Raw genomic sequence first — 16,969 nt, 5'->3', positions numbered from 1 at the left:
CATGAATTGATGAAAAATTCGTAGCTAGGAGATGATTACATTGAGGAATTAATTGAATGTTGTTTCCTCGAATGAAGCCGATGTTTAAATTGAGCTTTCCGTACATCACATTGAACGAAATTTGTGATATCCAAGTTTGTGTTGAATTGCCGTAATCTGTGATTCTGTTATTGTAAACTAATGCGATTTTTTTTAGTCAAGAAATATAAACTTCTTTCAACTCAACGACATCTTACTGCAATCTCAAAGCGTTTTCCGCGTAACAATATTCATCCTGATTCGACATACGAAATGCTCACTTCAATTATAATTTACTTGGAGCAACGTATGATCGTGTTGATTGAGATAACAACGTATTTAGTCATGAGAATAATTTTGATTTTTGAGTAAACCAACGAATTTCTGGAGTTGGCAAACTTTTGGCTAGAACGAAATCAAATACTCTCATTATTGCGACACATAAAAGGAAGTTCAATTCTAGAGAAGTTCGATTTCTCACAATCAAATGTATCTCAGGAAGAGATCGCTGGTATTCACTGTGAAATCATGTTTATTTGAAAATTAACAACCAAATGATAGTCGGTTCCAATCAAATTCTCTTGATAGAATGAATTTTTTCTGTCAGTGTTGGAGAGAAAGAGGGCAAGTCGATTGTTGGGGAGACATTTAAGGATATCTAAGTGTCTTTTAGAATCATTTTTAATCATCAAATTTTCCAGTTAAATTGCGTGGGAAACAAGTTGGAAATCGCTCCTGTATTGCATATACTACATCATTTCCCCCCATCATGTGTAATTCATTGTTTATTTCATTTTATTAAATGGAATAAGCTTTCATTTCAACTAATTTTGTCAGATTTTCAACTCAGTTGAATGTTATCATCATCATTATTCTTATTATCCCTTTCTTCTATACAAGCGATTGTCTTTTTTACAGTTCTATCTCTCCCCTCAGCCCTTCGATAAAATGTTAATAGAAAAATTTTATTTACACATACTTGAATGAATTTGAAACATCACATTTGAAGAAACCATCAGAAAGCTCACTTTCAGGGAAATTCATGAAAAATTCGAAATTTTCAACATTCATCATAAAAATCAAATCAACCAATACAATCGTAATCATCTTTTAACTTCGACTTAATGGCATTAAAACAAACATTTCAAGCTATGATTGAATTCATTTGAAGCATGATATTCAAAGATATCCCCGGAATTCTGATTTTCAAAAAATACAAATTTTTTTGCCAATTTTAAAATAAATCAAAATAACGATTATTGCTATCGCCTTCATCTTCGAACTCGGTCAAAAGGACATCCAAACAAATTTTTTAAGCCGTCATTCAATCAATTCAGAAAATTTTTTCAAGTTATTATGAGACAATCGATTTTCGAAAAAATTTGAAATTGAAAAAACTAATGCATGAATTAAATTTCAATTAATGGCGATCGATAGGGCCCAACAATACCTACATTTGAAAACAAAAGATTCAATACCGTCCGTTTATTAGCGAGCAGTTGAAAATCATTGTAAAATGCCCGGAAATTTACGAGCAAGTGGGGCTCAAATGAAAGCTCTGATCGGCTGCAAAAGTAGAAAAGCATTTCACTTCCGAAAAAATGGCCAAAGTACTTGGATCCCCTTAATGACCCAAAAAACTCGACCAACATCTCCAATTTATTTCGCCGACTAAAAATGTGGGAAAATGACCCGAGCACCGTAAATTTCTACCATTTGAATTCCCACCTCGTTTATAAAACATTACATTGATCGATATCACAAGTCTCTCTCGGTATCTTCACTCGTCGCTTCTTCCTCGTTACATTACCCAGGCATCACACGAAAACTTTCACCTCCCCCGTTCTTTTTCGTGACGTTTTCATTTTTTTCTTCTTTCCGCGAGGCCTGTGGGATGCATTGCCAAAGCCAATAAAATTAACGAGCTGTCGACGGTGCCCCCACCGTGTCAAACGTACCGGTGAAAATAAAAACGAGCTATAAAAATGTGAAAGAAAACCACCTGAAGATCCACCGAGTACTATTGGGAGCTATTGAGATAATAACGACGTTTTACTTGGCTCTTTATTTTTCCATTATTTCTCATTTTTTATTGCTCCGATTTTTCTGCTCTTCTGTCTCCTGGTACGAGTGCCTTTTCTCGTATTTGGAGGTGGACTTTTTTTCTCCCTCTGTTTAGTCCCTTTTTTCGAAGTTATGGGAGTGTAAACGAGTTTCGAGGAACTCTGCGGCTTTCGCTGCCCGTTACACGCTTCAAACTCGTGTGTTATTAAAGCCCTCTTTCAATTACAAGACACCAAGTGGTCGTTCCTGACGTCTGGAATCTGGTGGACAATCTGAATGACATGTACTTGGGGGTTTTATGGGCTTGATCGGGTTGGGGCCTTTGGGGGGAGAGGGTGCAGGGAAATACGGGTTTCGAGTACTAGCGCCACCCTTGATGGCCCTTTTTCCTGTCAGATTCAGTATTCCTTTTCTCAATTGATTGTTTATTATCGTTCTCGTTGCAAACAGCAATACGACCGATGAGAATTATATGCCCCAATTTATCAGCTGTTAAATTTTCATATTACAATAACTGATTTGCTCACGTTCTAATTCCTAGGCGCACTGAATAAGATTTTAATCATAATTACAATTCAGTTCCTTCTGGAACACACTTTAGAGTGCGAATTTCTGGAATTCAATGTTTGTTAATACTCTGGTAAAAGTGCGTGCCCACACTGTTATCAATTTTTAGTTAGTTCACACGGTAATTCAATTAATCTGTTGTTCATCTCATCAATATAATTCCGTGGTTAGAATATTGTCATCTCGTGTTATCAGCACCAAATTAAAAATTAAAACTTCATTTGGAATATTGAGTCACAGCTTCTTTTTATTCATATCAGAAATTTTGTATTTGGATATTAATATTATTTGGTCAAAGTGAAAAAATCGATCATTATTTTCACTTTATTGCATTCAGATTCTTCTATCCTTAACGTCAAAAATGTGAGATAATCTCATAATTCTAGCTATGAATATAATCAACTTTGTTCGAAGAAAACCTTAGTAAACGCAATATTAAGAAAGTTGAATTATTCTATTTTCCTCTGACCTAAATGGTTTGGACAATTGTGATTCATTTATTCATGTTTCATAGACTGGAAGTCAATGTAAATTTGCAAATTTCAATTCAATTATTTCATGAAAATTAATAGAAGTAAGGAAAATTCAAGAGTTTCTATTCTTGAATTTAGTGATCGATTCTCATCTCGGAAATTCATTCAAAAAAAGCACTTCAATTTTTCTGTTTTTATAGTAATTCAATTTTTTAAACCACTTTTTTAATTAAAATTTTCCAGCCTTGAGACTTCTTAAAGAGATTTTGTTTTGACTATTTCAAATAATTATTTTTCCACAATTTTATCCTATTTTTTAGGAATTATCGAACATTCTCTTGAGTTTACTGAAGGTATTTCAAGATTTTCCACTAAAAATAGGGAATATTAAGGTTCCTAAAACTAAAATAATCTCCTAAAAAGTAATTGTTCCTAGATTTCCATGCAATTGAATGGGAATACAATTCAAAGGAGTGGAAATAGTAGACTGTTGGGAATTTTTGGATTAAATTTCTATGACAGTTTTACTGACATTTTGAGGAATTTTGACATTGGAAACTTTTTTGTGTGTTTTTGTAGTAATTCAATTCTTTAAAATAATTTTTCAATTAAAATCTTCCAGTCCTGAAACTTCTTAAACAAATTTAGTTTTGAGTATTTTTATTAATTATTAATTTTAATTTTATTTTCATTCAATGTTTTTTTACTTTATCTATTTATTTATTCAATTTTTATTTGGTGACAGTTTTCGAACACTTGTTTGAGTTTACTGAAGCTATTTTGAGATTTTCCAGTAAAAATACTGAATATTAAAGTCCCTAAAACCAAAATAATTCCCTAGAAAGTAATTATCCCTTAATTTCTGCGAATCACTTCAATTTTAATTTAGGAAAATCACTGATTTCCTTATGTAATCTGACTCATTGCATAACTCGCCGATAAATCGATAAAACAATGCACCTCAAAACGATCACCAATCCCGCCACCTACACAACAAGCGAGTCATTCCCCAGCCCCGAGGCTCGTGTCTTCGAGCTTTAATTAAGAGGGATTTAACGGTGGATATCGGGAAAGAGGAGACCTACGGTGGTCGTCTCTGAATTGAATAGGAAATGGTCTTCCCCCTCTGGTGCTCCGCGTGGGCATCGCGATTCACCGCGCTTGGAACACTCGATATGGAATGGACTATTCTCACTGATGCCTTCTCCACTCGTCCATGAGATATCCCCAAGAGTCTTCACGTCACGGGTAAACGAATCCGCGATTATTAAGCTTGAAATTGCCAGATACGCTTCCAATATACCCGTTAAAACGTCCAACCGAGGGGAATCAAATTGATTTCTCGTCATTTTTCATACCATTTCCGTTCAATTAATGGAAAATTACTCATTAATTCTCAAACAGGAGCAAAATAAATGGTTATGAGGATTTTGAGAGCGAAAAAATTCGAATAAAAATGATGAAAAACTCACGGGAAATTGCTCTTGTAGTCCATATGGTATAATTATTTTTGCTAATAAATTAGCAATACGCTTGCGAACGGTTATTTTGCTCATCATTTCCTTCTATCACGTGCAATTCATTGTTTATTTCATTTTATTGAATTGAATAAGATTTCTTTTCAACTAATTTTGTCAGATTTTCAACTCAGTTGAATGTTATCTTCATCATTATCCTTATTATCCCTTTCTTCTATACAAACGATTGTCTTTTTTACAGTTCTATCTCTCCCCTCAGCCCTTCGATAAAATGTTAATAGAAAAATTTTATTTACACATACTTGAATGAATTTGAAACATCACATTTGAAGAAATCATCAGAAAGCTCACTTTCAGGGAAATTCATGGAAAACTCAAAATTTTCAACAATCATCATAAAAATCAAATCAACCAATAGAGCTATCGTTATCATCTTTTAACTTCGACTTAATGGCATTAAAACAAACATTTTAAGCTATGATTGAATTCATTTGAAGCATGATATTCAAAGATATCCTCGGAATTCTGATTTTCAAAAAAAAACAAAATTGTTGCAAATTTTCAAATAAATCAAAATAACGATTATTGCTATCGCCTTCATCTTCGAACTCGGTCAAAAGGACATCAGAACGAATTTTTGAAGCCATCATTCAACCAATTCGGAACATTTTTTTAGTTATCGTGGGACAACCGATTTTCGAAAAAATTCGAAAATTAAAAAAACTGATCGATGAATTAAATTTTAATTAATGACGATCGACGGGGCTCAACAATACCTACATTTGAACGGAGAAGATTCAATTTCATCCATTCATTACGCGTTCCTAAAATCCTAAACATGTCAGGAGTTTCATAATTCGGCAATCGGTCATGCATTCTGAAGCGAAGAAAGAGCGAACCATCCCAACTCTTTTTTCGTAGAGTCTTTCGTGCATCTCCCCTGTGTTTACTCCTCCCTCTACACCTCTGATGAAGCGAGAATTCTTCTCAGAAGCGATGGATTTGTTGTTACCACTGAAGTGTAAACTCCCTTCATTTTTCTCCTCCACCCGCCTCCACCGGTGCAACAACACTCTCTCATACCCTTCAAACCCACCACTGAATGTGTTCTCAGGATTTTGTCATTTTGTAATGGTTGTACACACTCAGTTGCGTGTGAGTCACACCTCAATCGTCGTTCACTCTTGAACACGCTCACCAGACGAGCAGTGCAATATAATCATCTACGTGAACACTGTCCAATGCGTCACGCGCCCGCTTACAATGGGACGATTTCCCACACCGTGACTCTTTCATTTTGTTTAAGAAATGCCGCGCCTCGGACGACGTTTCAATTGATGGGGATTATTGAAATTATTTTATCGGTGGGATTGACACATATTGAGAGTTGTTGCGTCATTGGGGGGATTGAGGCGAATAAAATGGGATAATTGACTTCAATCTATTTATTTATTTATTCATTTATTTATTTATAGTCTAGATTTTTTCTTTTTATTTCTGATTTTTTTCATCACTTGTGCGTAAAGTGAAATTTTACGCACGCTCCGCGGCCGCGAAATCCGACTTTCCACACATTGTGATGAAAAATCGGGTTCGACACTCGTGGGAAAAAGGTTTTTTTTCCTCTTGGGAGGGTAGTACTCACCTTCGACGAGCGCTACACACCTCCCATGGATGAAAAAACGCTTTTACGCACTCGTATCGAAATGTATTATTTACGCACGCTCCGCGTCCGCAAAATTCCATTTACTACACGTTGGGATAAAAAGTAAAATTCGACACTCGTGAGAAAAGTGTTCTTTTACTTTTGAGAGGGTAGTACTCACCTTCGGCGAGTGTTACATATCTCCTATGGATCAAAAAACACTTTTACGCACTCGTATCGAAATGTATTATTTACGCACGCTCCGCGTCCGCAAAATTCCGTTTGCTACACTTCGGGATAAAAAATAAGATTCGACACTCGTGGGAAAAAGTGTTCTTTCACCTTTGGGAGAATAGCACTCGCCTTTGGCGAGTGTTACACACCTCGCATGGGTTAAAAAACACTTTTTTGCACTCGTATCAAAATATAATATCACGCACTCGTATCGAAATATACTATTTATGCATGCTCCACGTCCGCAAAATTCCATTTTCTACATGTTGGGATAAAAAATAAGATTTGACACTCGTGGGAAAAGTGTTCTTTTATTCTTTGGAGGGTAGTACTCTCCTTCGATGATGGCTTCACACCTCTCACGGGTCAAAAAACACTTTTTTGTGATACCCGCCTGAAAATTGCACTTTCCGAAAGGGTTTAGTGTGCGTAAAGAGGTCTTTTTCGGCACGGGGTGAGTAAAGTTCGCGATCGTGCATAAAGTGAAGCTTTGATTTACGCACTCGTGCACAAAAACAGCCACTTTATCACAAAAAATGGAATATGTCACGCGTGCGTGCGAAAAAGTGGAACTTTACGCACTAGTAAGACAATATATTATTATCCGCTCGTATTGAAATATACGACTTTTCGTTGATGAGGTGAATTTCTGGGTCGAATAATACTTGAACACACGTGCGAGAAAATTTCAAAGAAGAATCTCATGAATCCGCCAGGAAAATCCATTCAATTTCTATTAAAGTAGTATAAACATAACTTGAATTTTGAAGATTAAAATCTGAAATTAATTCTAGGAGAAAGTTAATATGAATAGAAATATTCCGGCGGAGTTTGTACAAAATTGACCATCTAGTATTATTAATAATAATTAATCTAGAAATGCAAAAATAACCGAGAGTTTTACGAGAAAATGAGTTTTTCGAGGTTAGGGAGAAGATTGAAAGCTAGATAAAATCTCAAAAAATCAGAAAAAAAAATAAAAATTCTGGTTCCAGTACGAAAATTATCGTCAATGACCTTTTTGTTGTGAAAAAAAATTCTTCCTACTTCATATTTCATCAAAATAGTCAAACGAGGGAATAATCCACTTCAAATAACGATATCGAACAGTATTTCATCATGATTTCATCTTTCAAGTCACTGAAAATCTCTTTTACTGTTGTTATTTCACGTTTTTCACTCGTAGCCATGCGGAAGGCAAAAAGTAGCAATTTGGGAGCACACCAGGTACATCTTTGAGATGGAGTAGAGAGGAGAAGTGGAGCGTTTACTCGTGGCAGTCACGCAAAGCCCATTGTTGGAGAATCTCAGTGTGCTTTGCTCCGTGTTTCACCCGAACTCTTCGACTTCTGTCTTTCTCCAGGGTCTAGGGATAAATAGATAATGTGAATGGGCACAGGTGTAGAGTTATTTATTTTTTGTTGAACACATGGTAAATGTCTGCACGATTTTTCGGAGATTCTTGGAAAAACTTCAAATTAAATGACAAGAATCAAAAAAATTTAAAACTTTTTTTGGATTTGGTATATTCAATTAACACATTCTGAAAAATATGGAGGGTTTCAGGTAAATATTTTTTTTTCATGTTGAGAGTGAATTCACGGAAAAATGAAGCGAAATATTTGAAATTTTTTTATGCTTCTATTTATTTTCGTTTGTTTTATTTCATTGACACATTTTGAAGTTCAATTCATTCTAAAAAAATATGGAAAATACGAGTGAGTAGTTTTTTTTTCATGTTTCAACTGAATATATTTTTGCGACAAAATTTTTTCAGCTAAAAAAATTGAAACTTCCATTTTTTTTTTAAATTGTCATATTCAATTAATGAATTTTGGAGTTCAATTCATTCCAAATACTTATGAAAAAATACGAGTGCATACTGTTTTTCGGGTTTCAACGGAATATATTTTTGCGACAAATTTTTTTCATTAAAAAAAAATTGAAACATCCATTTTTTTCAATTTGTTATGTTGAATTAACACATTTTGAAGTTCAATTTATTCTGGAAAAAATTATAGAAAAATTCAGGGAAATGTATTTTTTCCATATTGAGAGTTAATTCACGGAAAAATAAAGAGAAATAATTGAAATTTTCTTGACACTGTATTTATTTTAATTTGTTATATTTAATCAACACAGTTTGATGTTTAATTTATTTAAGAAATACAGAAAAGAATTAGATGAATGTATTATTGTTATGTTTCTTGCCTCCACAGGAAATAACAATTTATTCGAACAACAAAATCTCTTTTTTCAACAAAATTTTATCGCCAAAAAATTAAAAAATGAAACTTTCATTTTTGTTCACTTTGTTATATTCAATTAACAAATTTTGATGTTTAATTTATTTGAAAAACACAGAAAACATTTAGATGAATGGATTATTGTTATATTTCTTGCTTGCGCAGGAAATAACAAGTTATTCGAACAACAAACTTTATTTTTATGAAAAAAATTTATCACAAAATAACTTAAAAAAAATTAAAACCTCTATTTTTTTTATTTGTCATAATCAATCGACACATTTTGATGTTTAATTTATTCTAAAAATTACGAGAATTCTTAGATGAATCGATTATTTTGATATTGAGAATGAATTAACGATAAAATGAATAACAAAATACAGGAGAAGGCATAACGAGAATTAACTGTTCACTGAACCATTCACCCGAAATAACACGAGGATTCCATTCCATTTGCCCGCATCGAGAGCAGGTGCACGGCGAAACTTGGTCGCGGTTGATTTGCGGTAAATTTTCAATAAAAAAAAAGAGGAGAACTGAGGAGATAAAAAGCGCAATTTAAGTATGTCAGGTTTCGCCATGACGCACAACAATGTGTACCCTCGGTTAACCTTAAACAAAGGCACGTGATCTAGGACGAATCCTCGTATTTATCCTGTGGAAGTGAGCACAGAATATTTAATAAACAACGCATGTTTTTTTTTAATATTTTTTTTTTTTAAAGCTGGAATTGTTCATTTGTTGATCTCGACTAAATACTTACAGAAAAATTTTCAATGACAAAATTTTTTGAAATTTCAGTGGTAATTAAATTGGATAAAAATTTCCAACAAATGTGTCGGAAATTTCAGACAAAATTTTTTAACGGTGTATAACAACGAATTTTAACAACGAATGTTTAAAAAAATTATAATTCTGTGCAAAATGTAATTTGAATGACGCTGAATATTCATGATTTTTTTCTAGTTTTTCTCACGCAATTTGATTGACAAATTTGATGATTGAAAATGGTGGAATCTATAGTGTGGTCTATACCAAAGTGTAAAAGATCCTTGGATATCCTTAAATGACTAATCATTTGTCACATGGAAAAATTCATATTTTGAAAAATATATTAGAGACTAGACCTGTGCGTGTGCTTTCGCGCACGCTTATCTTTTCTTTGTGAAAATGAAGACATCGAATTTATTAAACTTGATATTCTCATAGATGTTTTATAAAATATGGATAATGACTTGAAGAGAATTAAGAGAATGAAGAGTGAAACATCGATAAATAATTTTTAATCTTCGATTAATTTTTTACTTTTTAAAATGATCTGATTAAAATCTGTAATTGTTGAAAAATAAGGGGAGGGCTATGAATTAATTTCCTAGAAAACTGAAAAAATTTCTTCAATTCTTCGGAAAATTCCCGTTTTCCAGATAACCGCAGCTCTTCAAAGATTTTTCTCGAATTATTTGGGAAACCGAAGAATTTTCATGAATTTTGTAGAGTTTAGAATTTATGGATAACAATCTGAGAAGCAAGATTTGATCATTTTTGCGTATGATAAATATGAAAAAATTAAAATTAGGAAAACGAAGAATAATTTGTGAGTTAAAAAAATTTAGAAATACTATGTTTTTTTCTCATGATCAACAATTAGGCAATTTAGATATGTTTTTTGATATAAAGATAAACTTCACAAATGAAAAAATGAAAAATGACGCAGAAAAAATTTTTGGCATTTGAAGAATTTGAAAATACCGGGGATTTTTTTCAGCGATTACTTCACGCGACTCATTGACCAATCAGAATTGAGGATTAGAGGTCAGGCAGTTTCTAGATATTTCGATATAAAACAACTTCACATTTCTTTCATCTTTAGTAAATAGGAATATTTTCAATTGACCTAATATTTTTTTTATGTAAATTGTTACATAAAAAAATATATAAAATATATGTTATATATTTGTTTTATATATATTTTTTGGGTATCAATAGTTGTGCTATTTATTTCCTCATGCTTACGAATTTGTATCAAATCACTTGTTATTGAAAAAAACCTCTTCCCATCAATTTTCAATATTATTCGACACAAGTACTTGAATTAACCCCCGTAACCTCCCCCTTCCCCTTTAATTTAATGAACTTATCCCGAGTACTTTATCAACGGCACAACGCAGATAAGTGGCGTAATGATTCCCGTGTACATATAATAATAAAATGTGCCGATAATGATCATCCACTTGCTCCAGATGATGCGATTAATATGTGCACGGGGTTGCGTAAATTGGAACGCATGATTATAACGTATAATGCCCGAAGGAGTCGCGGGTAAATTGTCGTTATAAATAAATTGAATTAGAGGATAAAAATGAAAATAGATGGGATAATTTTCACGGATAAGGGTGCTGCAGGTGTTGCGTGTGTGAGATCGATAATGAGATGTTGTTTTATCGCGATTGTGTATCACACGCCCCATGATGGGAATGAAGACCCCCGAGGTGATTCCAGTATGACTCGGGAATAAAATGAGATCGAGTTGGGTGATGACAGGTTTTTGTGAGGGGGGAGTACCTTGAGGACATGGGGGAATTGATTGAGTGATTTCCGAGCGGTAATGACGATAATGAGGCAGGGAAATTGATTTATTTTTGGGAGATAATGAAGTGGGAGTGGCTTCTTGGGGACATAGTGGGAGATATTTTTCGGGCAAGGAGAAAGAAACCGGAGAGAAATATTCCTATTTACTAAAGATGAAAGAAACGTGAAGTTTCAATTCAATTCCTTCTAGAACACACTTTAGAGTGTGAATTTCCGGAATTCAATGTTTGTTGATACTCTGGTACAAGTGCGTGCCCACACTGTTATCAATTTTTAGTTAGTTCACACGGTAGTTTAATTAATCTGTTGTTCACCTCATCAATATAATTCCGTGCTTAGAATATTGTCATCTCGTGTTATCAGCACCAAATTAAAAATTAAAACTTCATTTGGAATATTGAGTCACAGCTTCTTTTTATTCATATCAGAATTTTTGTATTTGGATATTAATATTATTTGATCAAAGTGAAAAAATCGATCATCACTTTCACTATATTGCATTCAGATTCTCCTATCCTTAACGTCAAAAATGTATCTCACATTTTTGACGTTAAGGATCTCCTAATTCTCTCCTAATCTCCTAATTCTAGGTATTAATTGTCATCAACTTTGTTCGAAGAAAACCTTAGTAAACGCAATATTAAGAAAGTTGAATTATTCTATTTTCCTTTGACCTAAATGATTTGGACAATTATGATTCGTTTGTTCATGTTTCATAAGATAGTACTCAATTCTCTTGTTTGTTAGGCGGGCTTCATGAAAATTCGCCGCAGGACGATTGTACTCATGAAAACCGCCTTACTTTCTCCATTCGTCGAGGAACTGCCCAGCCTTTTTTTAGAAAGAAAAATCTGACTCATCCTTCACCTCACCATTTCTCTAATTCCCCAACCGAATCAAACCCCAAAAAATCATCAATTCCCCGAACCTCACCAGATCTTATCTCGAGATTTATTTCAATCGAGTTCCGCTCAACCGAACTAAAAGAAAAAAAAACCACCGGCGAAATTCAAATATTTTAATAGAAACCTGGAATTTATGGAGCCAACTGAAGAGTGAAGAAACAATAATTCAGTGTTTCAAGTAACACGCGTTTCTTTTAATGAGATGTGTCGTTTAGGTTTATGCGGAGGCGACAGGTATATTTTAGCCGGCAATCTCGAGTATCAATCTCCATCTCTTACCCTCTTATTACGATGACAGCTTCCCACGCGTCGAGAAATATTTATATTAATTATTTCTTTTTTTTATCCCTCTCGCTCGGCAATTTCAGGTGGCTTTTATTTTGCTTCTTTGTAATGATGGCTTGAGGGCGGTGTGTCTGCGGTTTCTGGGGCTCTCGATTGCCCAGCAAATAATATTAAGTATAGGCTTCCAGTTTTAGGATTCATGGGGAAAAGGGACTTTTAAAGGTATCCTCTTGTTTATATTTTTTTCTGAGAATTTTTTTAGATGAAAAACAACTCTTTAAAAATCAAAATTCTGTTATTATTTAATGCTTCCGAGTGGAAGCATTGTATTCGTCAAATACGAAATTTCAAATTTTTCCAACTTTTTTTGGTTACCAACGTTGGGGCAATGTTGGCTACCACCATTGGGCCAATGTGAGCTACCAATATTGGGGCAATGTTGGCTACCAACATTGAGGCAATGCTGGTCACCAACATTTGGGTATTGTTGGTTACCAACATTAAGGCTATGTTGGCTACCAACATTGGGGCAATGTGGGCTACCAATATTAGGGCACTGTTGACTACCAATATTGGGGCAATATTGGCTACCGACATTGGGGATATGTTGGCTACCAACATTAGGGCATTGTGGGCTACCAACATTAGCACAATGTGAGCTACCAATATTAGGGCAATGTGGGCTACCAACATTGGGGCAATATTGGCTACTGACATTGTGGATATGTTGGCTATCAACATTAGGGCACTGTGGGCTACCAGCATTAGGACAGTGTGAGCTACCAACATTAGGGCAACGCTGGCTACCAACGTTAGCACAATGTGAGCTACCAATATTAGGGCAATGTGGGCTACCAACATTAGGGCAATTTTGGCTACCAACATTAGGGGAATGTTGGCTATTAACATTGGGGCAATGTTGACCATCAACATTGGAGCAATATGAGCTACCGACATTGGAGCTATGTTGGCTACCAATTTTAGAGCCATGTTGGTCATCAACATTGAGGTACTTTTGGCCATCAACATTGGGGCGGTGTTGGCTATCAACATTGGGGTAATGTTGGTGGCTAACATTGGGGCGATGTTGGCGACCAACATTGGGACAATGTTGGCTTCCAAGGTCGGGGCCATATCGGCTACCCCAATGTTGGATTCAAAAATATATTCACTATGTCGTCACTAAAGCAATTTCCCACTTTTTTATTCATCAACTAAAAACGAAACACTGAATCCAAAAAAAAACTAAAAAAGCGATTGTTTTTGTTGTCAAGGCATTATGGAACAAAAAATGCAAACAAAAAAATAATAATCTGCCGAGAAAGAATTTTATTCTTCATTAATGTATAAAACTAGCAACAAATTAAGACTTGTCTCACAATTTAACTTCGTCTGGCGGGAAGGGGAGGGAGGGGGGAGAGGAGGGATGCCTGTACATTCCGAAATTCCCTTGAGTTGGCCACTGCAGTATAAAATTAAATGGCGTTCGCGGCCTTTCTGGCCTATTTCACTCTGGCAGGTAGCGGCCACTGGTAATTACTACTTGTGAGTCTGGAACAGAGGAGAGGAGATTAAACTTACGAGCGTCGGTCCCCCCCCCCCCNCCCCCCCCTCACAACCGTCTCACCTCAACGCGAAACACTCTGGGGAGGACTTGGTTACTCATCTCGGTTAGGGTTTTATGCCCAATAAAATCGGAGGGCTTGAAATTTATCGCAGTTCAGTGTCATAAAGGGAAAATTTAGTTGGAAGATTTTGGGGTGATATTCATGATTTTTTGGGGTAAAAGGGAGTTTTGGAGGTTGAAAAATTGACGGATCTTCTTTTGCGATTTTATCGGTAAAGAGACGGGGAAATTTACGATTGAAAACAGACGTCGTACACTGATAGGAAAAATTATTTTTATTGAGATGTTTCTTTCTTGGAACAAGTATTATGTACTTGAACCAATTTCAAATAAATAAGATCTTAGATCTTACGGTGAATATCAGTTATTTCTTCTTGAGATACATTTACTTGAATCAAATAAAACAGTCCTTGGCGGCAAGTCACTTGTATTCACCACAAAAATGGAAGAGTTCTATTTTTTTAACCTGATGTAATCTCCAGTCGAGAAATTTTCTACTTTCATGAATTGATTAAAAATTCGTAGCTAGGAGATGATTACATTGAGGAATTAATTGAATGTTGTTTTCTCGAATGAAGCCGATGTTTAAATTGAGCTTTCCGTACATCACATTGAACGAAATTTGTGATATCCAAGTTTGTGTTGAATTGCCGTAATCTGTGATTCTGTTACTGTAAACTAATGCGATTTTTTTTAGTCAAGAAATATAAACTTCTTTCAACTCAACGACATCTTACTACAATCTCAAAGCTTTTTCCGCGTAACAATATTCATCCTGATTCGACATACGAAATGCTCACTTCAATTATAATTTGCTTGGAGCATCGTATGATCGTGTTGATTGAGATAACAACGTGTTTAGTCATGAGAATAATTTTGATTTTTGAGTAAACCAACGAATTTCTGGAGTTGGCAAACTTTTGGCTAGAAAGAAATCAAATACTCTCATTATTGCGACAAATAAAAGGAACTTCAATTCTAGAGAAGTTCAATTTCTCCCAATCAAATGTATCTCAAGAAGAGATAACTGGTATTCACTGTGAAATCATGTTTATTTGAAAATTAACAACCAAGTGATGGTTGGGTCAAATAAAATTCTGTTGGTAATTATCAAAATTATCATCAACTTGAAATTCACATCGATTTAAAATAAATCATTATATCGTCCCGATTTTCCCATATTCTTGTGAATGAACCTCAATAATATCCGAGAAAGTTTGCGTGTGATAAATCTGAATGAACCCCGATAATAAGAGAAATTGCCAAAGTTGAAAAATCCACGAATTTCCAAGCGAAGCAACTAATCTCAAATCGATTATTATAATTTGATCTACCAGCGGTATCTCATTCTTGGGCAGCTGGGCATCATCCTCACGCGAATATCCTCCGAGTGTTTCGTGTCCAATCGCGTGTAGTTATCCCCAACAATACACATTTCCTCTGTTGCCTTCTCATTTCTCCTCTTTTTCACAATTTGTTTTTTTCGCTGTTTTGAATCGCGTGAAGACAACGAACTTGCTGTTGTTTCTTGTAAACATCAATTATGCGATGGTATCCGACTTTCACGCGGGTTAATTGACTTTTCCATTCGTGAAAGAATTTATACAATTGTTGAAAACATTTTTGTATTAATAATAACGATTTATTGAGAAAAAAGTAATTTCACAAAAACAATTCGCTAAATTCGCAATTATCGCGAGAATATGTAGGTTTAGAGAAAAATGTTATGAAACATTTTTTGTAGAGAATTAAATTTCCGACAAAAGATATATTTCGACAGTTTTCCCTAAAATTAACCAAAATGGAATTATTAAGTAATTTCGTGTTACGGAGGGAGTTTACGATAGAAATTTAGAACATTAAAAAAGTTGAAGAATTCTGGCGTAAATTTTATTTCCATTTTTTTATTTTTTAGTCGAACTGGATGATAAACGGAGAGGAATGAAGCATTTTAGTCGAATAACTTTTTATTAAAAAAATTTCGATTCGTTTCGATCCACGTAACTTCTAAAAAACGATTTTATCGTCTTTTATTTCATTTAATTACTACATCCTTCATTTAATTGACTTTTTCATTCGTGAAAGCATTCACACAATTATTGAAAACATTTTTTTAATCAACAATATCGATTTATTGAGAAAAAAACGTAATTTCACAAAAAAAAATCACGTAATTCGCAATTATCTGGAGAATACGTGCGTTTCGAGAAAAATATCATAAAATATTTTTTGTAGAAAATTAAATTTTCGCCAAAAAATGCCATCTGAAATTTCCCCCTAAACCCACTCATTCCTGAGATATCTCCAATCATACATCATCATCTCTCTAAAATCCTTGAGAATCCCTAGAAAAAACGGAAATTCATCGACTGAAAATTCCTCCGCACGCGTTCCGTTGATTTTCTCACGAATTCCCCCCGGCCAATTCGTTCCGGGTACTTTGACGATTGATTTCCGGACGCGAGCGCATAACCAGGAGACGTTTTACCCACCGATTTGTCCGAGAACCCCGGAGAATCGTCCAGTTATTTCGCCGTTACGACGAGGATTTTAGTGGCGACTTGAGGCATTTTTTTTTCCAGCAAGTGCACGTGAAACTATGAAGGTCTGTCCGTGTGAGTGTGACGTGAACGTCTTGGGTGGGTCTCGATGTGTGGATCCTCGGTTGGTGAGGGTCGCATACACAATGGAAGAGAGAAGGCTCGTTTCTTTCCGCATTGCCGCAGTGCAGCCAGCCATAGACCACTGGAAGTATTCTCTGGGTTTTATTTATGGGAGGGGGAGGGGGGGGGAGTTGGCCATGTTAATGTGAATAATTTACCGGGGCAGCGATGGAAA

The 16,969-nt window shown here is 34.9% G+C and overlaps 1 protein-coding gene across 1 annotated transcript in view; it reads left to right on the top strand.

The window, feature by feature from the left end:
• Positions 1–16,969, top strand: part of LOC107041558 (protein jagged-1) — a 64,534-nt gene that overhangs the window by 327 nt on the left and 47,238 nt on the right.

This window comes from Diachasma alloeum, unplaced genomic scaffold (genome assembly GCF_001412515.2).
Source record: "Diachasma alloeum isolate Michigan unplaced genomic scaffold, Dall2.0 Dall_scaffold_00368, whole genome shotgun sequence".
Lineage (NCBI taxonomy): Eukaryota > Metazoa > Arthropoda > Insecta > Hymenoptera > Braconidae > Diachasma > Diachasma alloeum.
This window is presented reverse-complemented; position numbering and strand designations above follow the sequence as displayed.